Source organism: Odontesthes bonariensis, chromosome 11, assembly GCF_027942865.1.
Source record: "Odontesthes bonariensis isolate fOdoBon6 chromosome 11, fOdoBon6.hap1, whole genome shotgun sequence".
NCBI classification, from domain to species: domain Eukaryota; kingdom Metazoa; phylum Chordata; class Actinopteri; order Atheriniformes; family Atherinopsidae; genus Odontesthes; species Odontesthes bonariensis.
In genome coordinates, this window is record NC_134516.1 from 18660796 (window position 1) to 18666795 (window position 6000).

Here is a 6000-nt window from a genome sequence, read left to right on the forward strand (position 1 = left end):
GAAAGACAAGCATGGCAAATAACATCTGTGGATGTTACGGTGAGCTGCATTCACAGACGATGATTCCTGGAAGTGTTCCTGAGTCCATGCAATGGTTTCCAGGGCTGTGTTCGAAACCGCATACTACATACTACTAGGGCTGCCGCGATAACCGCAAAATGCAATCACCGCGGTGCTGAGAGGACCTCCGCGGTGCGTGTCCAGGCCACCGCCACCACCGCCCACCGCACGCCCGCTTGCACGCGCAGAACAACTCGAGAAACTAAACGAGTTTTTAAGACTGCACAGTAGATACAAAGCGACTGACAGAACTGATACTTTTTAAAGCCAGCACAGTAATAATGATACATTGTATATTCCCCTCAAGGCAGGAGAAACACATTAACACAGCTAGGTGCCGCGTTTCTGTCGTCATCTTTGCATATAGGCACCGCACACGCACACACGTCTGCATGCTACTCTTTGTGGTCTCATTCTCCCTCAGCAGCTGATATTACAAGAATATGCCTACTCAGTGTCGTAGCAATAGAAGTTAAAATAAAATGCAGTGGCCTACCTTTATCTCGGCTTTACTCCTCTGCCTAGTCCGGACACTTTATGGCTTTGAATCTTCCCCTATTATCCATGTTTAACGTTGTAAATGCAACCGTCTAATATCAACAATAAACTAGCTTCCACAGAACCACAGCTCGGTGTGCACATTTGCTGTTGGGAAATACCTGATCATTTCAACAAAACTGTGTAGGTGAAACTATTAAAAAAAAAAAAAAAAAAAAAGTTTAAAAAATGTGCCGGGGTTGGTTGGTCGGCGGCAGTCTGTTTAAAAAAAAACTGTATCCCGGACACGTGAGCTCAACTGCTGCACTGATCTGCTTCGTTTTTCTCCGTCATTCCTAAACGAAACGTGCGCAGGTCTGCAACAATGTTGATATTTGCCATGTGGCACTGGCAACAATGTTGCAGAACTGGGGTATGCACTGCTTGATCTCTGCTATGTTGGTCTGTGAGCGAGTAAATGACAGGCAAAGCAAAGTGAAATGTCAGAATCGCTGGGAAAAAAAGACAGATTATGCGCTCGATTTTCATCTAACATTACATGTCGTGGAAAGTAGCCTAATGAACAAAAATGCGATATCATCGCATACCGCGCTGTTGAGCGGCTATGAGTCACCACGGTGGGAATTCCCTCACCGCGACAGCCCTACATACTACCATTCTGCATACTGATCGATCAGATAGTATGCAGAGCGTTTACCCACAATGCATTTCGCTCCTGCCCGAGCCAAAATCAGCCGGCCTGAGCTGATTTCCCTTAAGCTCTAAACTCTGTAAACTTTAGCAACATTTGAAACATTTTCAGGCGAGAAAGTAGTCGTTTAGATCCCCAACGTGTTGAAAATATGACAAAATTTTGTTCCCACAAATTCGGCGCTACTAAAGCTAGCCGTAGTGAGCAACGCACTTCCGGTTATTTTCACAAAATAAAATACCCGTTGCCTTTTATCATAGGGAAAGCCATTACGATACAATTGGTGCATTTGTTTTGAAAACAGGAAGTGAACCGACCCTCGTTGTAGCTAGCTTGAAACTGCCGTTTTGACAGGAAATGACGATCGGCGACGTGACGTTACGTTGCATCTTGGGTAGTTTGAGTATGAGTAGTAACCTCATGATGCATACCCAACATTTCAGAGAATCTATTATGCATCCGGGAACTTCTCGCTTACTCAAACTCGCATACTAACTCAAAAACTTAGTAGTAGGAGAAGTATGCGGTTTCGAACACAGCCCAGGACAGAATCAGGTCTGTTTTTAATGCAGAGCTGCCTGAGGGCCTGAAGGTCACAGAGATGTCTCTGAATCCTTTGATGATATTATGTTCTGTAGATGACGGAATATTAAAAGTCTGAGGAACATTACTCTGCCTCCCTAAGGTGCTCTTTTTTTACCCAATCATGTTCCAGACCGGTTGTTAATCAATCTAATTAGTTACAACATGTTCCTCCAGCTGTTTCCTCTTAGTTTCACTCACTTTTCCAGCCTTTTGTTGCTCCTGTCCCAACTTTTCTGAGACGTGTTGCTGCCTTCAGATTCAAATAAGCTCATATAATTCATTAAATATTCAAACATCTCGCTTTTAATTTAATGTTTTCCATGTTCTACTGATAATAAATTGTTAGTTTATGAAATTACACTTTGCTTTGTTGTTGTAATGACACAAAAACAGCATTAAAGTGCTTGAATTAAAGGAATGTGTGCAGTTCTTTATATAACAGCAAATTATTTTCAGCTGACATGGCTATTCTAAAAACTACGGGCAGCATTTAAAGGCAGAGGAACTGTTATGCAATATGATGTGCAAACACACACACACACAGATACCAACATGCCTGCAAGTCATTTTACTGACTACATTAAATCCCTAAACCTTTGCACTTCATGCCTAATTCACAACACTTTGGCTGAAAGCAGCCTAATCCGTATTCTGGCCTTTACTCTTAATGCAGATCCAAATCCTCTAAAACCTTTTAAAGACATCAGTAGCAGCAAAACACACAACAAACTCCAGCCAGAGACTTATTCGAGGAAGTTCCAGTAGTTTATGCCAATACATAGGTCTGAATCTGGTTCCTTCGGCTGGCATTTACGTGTGATTGTTCATTATTTAAGAATAAACACCAATATGAGGTGGATCTTTAATGAACAAGGTGGTAACAGTTTGGTGCAAGAAGAGGCTGGAAGCAGATTGGTTCATTCTGGGCTTTGTGAGTCAGGATAAAACAGTCTCATTTCCCTCAGTTAGAAAGACTCTAAAACAGAGATACTCATTGAGCGGCTCCTCAAGCTCTAATTGGTGGCTCGCACTCACATAGTAGCTTATAATATGGTAACAATAACAATACATTTTTTCAAATAACACACAGCAAATACTGCACCGTATCAAGTATTTTTATTAAGTATTAATCAAGGCTTAATGATGTTTCCTAAAGGGGGCTCTGCTAAACCTGGCAATGCAGCCCGCTTAAACCACCGTAACACTTGACCGCAGAGCACGCTAGCTCCTTTAGCCAGCGCGAGATGCAGGCTCAATGGATTGGTTTTTAATTAAAAAAGGGCAAAAACCAGCACAAAAAACAAACAAAAATCAGCATGAAGACCCCAGAGAGGGGACGAGCCGGCAAACGTTGGGTGTACCGCGAGATGCAGGCACAATGGATCAGTTTTTAATTAAAAAAGGGCAAAAACCAGCACAAAAACCATGCTCATCTTGAATGTCTCACTATGATTACAACAACAAACTACAAATACAACATGAAGAGAGTCAAGGACATGCATGCCAGCTTCCGCTCATCCCAGTATTAAGTCTTAATGTGGTCTTAATTGAAAATGTATTGGCTGTGTTGTCTCTTTTTTTGTGGGAAAGGCATATTTGCAAAAGGGGACCTTAGTATGTTGTCGTAAAAGTGGCTCTTCCCTTGATTTTGCTCTGCCAATGTGGCTCTTGTGAAAAAAAAAAAAAATAGTGAGCATCACTGCTCTAAAATATGAAGACAATCTGACCGGACCCGTTTCAAAAGGAACCTTCAGAAGATGGTGTCAGATTTCGAGTGAAAGCGTCACCAACACTGCGCAGTCATGGCCCCAAAAATAGCTGATTTCATACCTAGACTTTCATCAAGGATCTGACATTCACTAACTCTGAGAATCCACTCGATTTTTAGGACATTTTGGCTTTACCATAAGCGTCCAGAGTGCCTGCAGGAATAAGGACAGACAGGTGTGTGCCTGCGTGTGAATGTGTGCGTTTGTGCTGAGAGAACAGGAGCCCTTTAATCACAGGGAGCCCCAGCGTCCCACTTTCCCGCATGGCATCCATCACCACAGCTCAGTTCTCGCCGACACCTCCCTCCCTCCCAATCTTCAATCCCTCCACCGCCTCTGCTGGCTCTCCACCAGAGCCCACCAGTCCACTCCCCCTCGCCGCCTCACGCCCTCCAACGATTCCTTGCCAGTGAAGCATGCCACCGAGGCAAAGCTCCTTTTCCTCAGGATTTATAATCCCAAAGGCTCCCGGGGAAAAAAAAAAAAGCAGCTGAAAGGGTTCTTTATAAAGCTGGGGGCAGTCAGGAGCTCACCTCTGGAGGGTCACCACACTCTGTACAGATGGGACTTTCTGCAGGGTTATTACCATGAATAACCCGAGAGGATGGACAAAAACTAAATCACAAACATTATTAAGGACGTCCTGACAAGCTCATTGTTAGAAGTACACCGCAGCCTGCATGATAATGACACAGAATACATCTCGTGTAATCAAATCATCATGTCATAACCTGATTAAGACTGCACTGGCGAGTTAAGTGCTTCTGCAATGAGGCAAACAGGCAAATTACACATACTCCCTCTATTCAGGGACTTCTCCTTTAAGTTTTGCTTTTTCCAAACAAGCACAAAGTCTATAACTTTCTCAAAAAAAAAAAAAATCAGAAATCTTTCATTTTAACACAGTCCTGTTTAAAAAGTAAGTCATTTCTGATGCTGATTTCAACCAATTTACAAACATGCCTCCTATAAAAAGCTGTAAAAGTGTCCTTATCACTCGACATCGATACTAAACATAATCTCTGAGTGAAAAGAAAGTTGTTAACACGTCTCGTGGGCTTGTGTAAAAACCAGGTGATGAGCCTGGTTACTGTTTCACGTTCAAGTTACCTGAAACCTACAAGTGCAACACTTTCGGGGAGGAAGGTGACATCTTTACTGGTAAATAATTGTACAATTGATTGATTGAATTGGTTGATAATAGCCACGTGAGCGTTCGTTCCAAGAGAGCCACGAGCGTTAACGGTTGGCTTAATTAAGGAGGCTCAAACCAGGTGTGCGCGAGCACCTTGGCTGAGTGAGCCTCGGTTTTTCAGTTATCCGCGAGCAAACGTGTTTAGGACATGTTCCCCAAACAACTACGTTATTCAACACTGTAGATTTTTTTTTAAATCACAGCATGACACTGTAGTTTCGTTTAAGAGCTAGCTAAGACGGCCGCCCAACAGGGGCGAGGCTATAGTATTTTTAGTGGTGCCAAGGCACCACCGTGAGATAGCTCAGCACCCCCTGTCTCAGCACATTTTTAAAATATTATATTATGCAAAAACACTTTTTTTTTTTTTGCTCAAGGATGCATTATTTTAGTGACCATTTTATTTATTTTCTAGCATTTATTTTTGTTTTAACTCTTTACTCCCAAAATAAATGTTGAGTTATCTTCAATATTTGTCTCAGGCTCTCTTTTATCCCTGTCGAGCCACAGTCTTTTGAAATGAAGAGGTCAAAATTGAATGTTTTAGGGGAAAACACTACTCAAAGCAAAACTAATACGGCTCTAAAATTTATGAATGTACTAGTTCGCCTCAATTAGTGAGAAATAATGTGCCTCTGTGAGCACTGGGGGCTGGGCACCCCTAAAGACCAGATCCTAAAATCGCCCCTGCCGCCCAATAACAATGGGACCCCCTGCTCGCTGCGGCGGTTAACGGTTAACGTCGGTTAACGGCTGTGAAATTCAGCTAACCGTTAGCTCCGTTGGCTCAGTCACCCACCAGGTTCGCCCCAAACCCAACCGCCTCACATTTCAGAGACCCACCGTTTCTGGATACACTTGCCTTTTCACTGTGCTGCCCCGATCGACCACCTCACATTTCACAACAAAAACACGCACCACCGCAATGACAAGTCGCCCAACTCCCGAGCACACACGGCTAAAAGCGGCGTCTCCTCGAACTACGGAAGCTCGAAACGAGCTCCCCGGCAGCTGCGGCGGCGTGAGTGGGGCTTACCTTTGAGAGGGCACCGCCGGCAGCCCACGGACACGGCGTAAGGTTGTAGTAAAAGATTGAAACGCGGCAGAGAATCGGGAGGAAACGTCGCTGTGTTGGACACAACTGAAAAGATGGGATTCGAGGCAACGGTAGAGCACGAGCCCCGCCGCACGCTCAGCCCACA

At 43.8% G+C, this 6000-nt stretch overlaps 1 protein-coding gene across 1 annotated transcript in view; it reads right to left on the reverse strand.

Annotated features, from left to right (window-relative positions):
* Positions 1–6000, reverse strand: part of mgat5 (alpha-1,6-mannosylglycoprotein 6-beta-N-acetylglucosaminyltransferase) — a 100080-nt gene extending 94080 nt beyond the window's left edge. Inside the window, exon 1 of the mRNA XM_075477843.1 lies at positions 5835–6000. The gene's annotated coding sequence lies outside the window, so the exon portion shown is untranslated. The remainder of the gene's footprint in view (positions 1–5834) is intronic.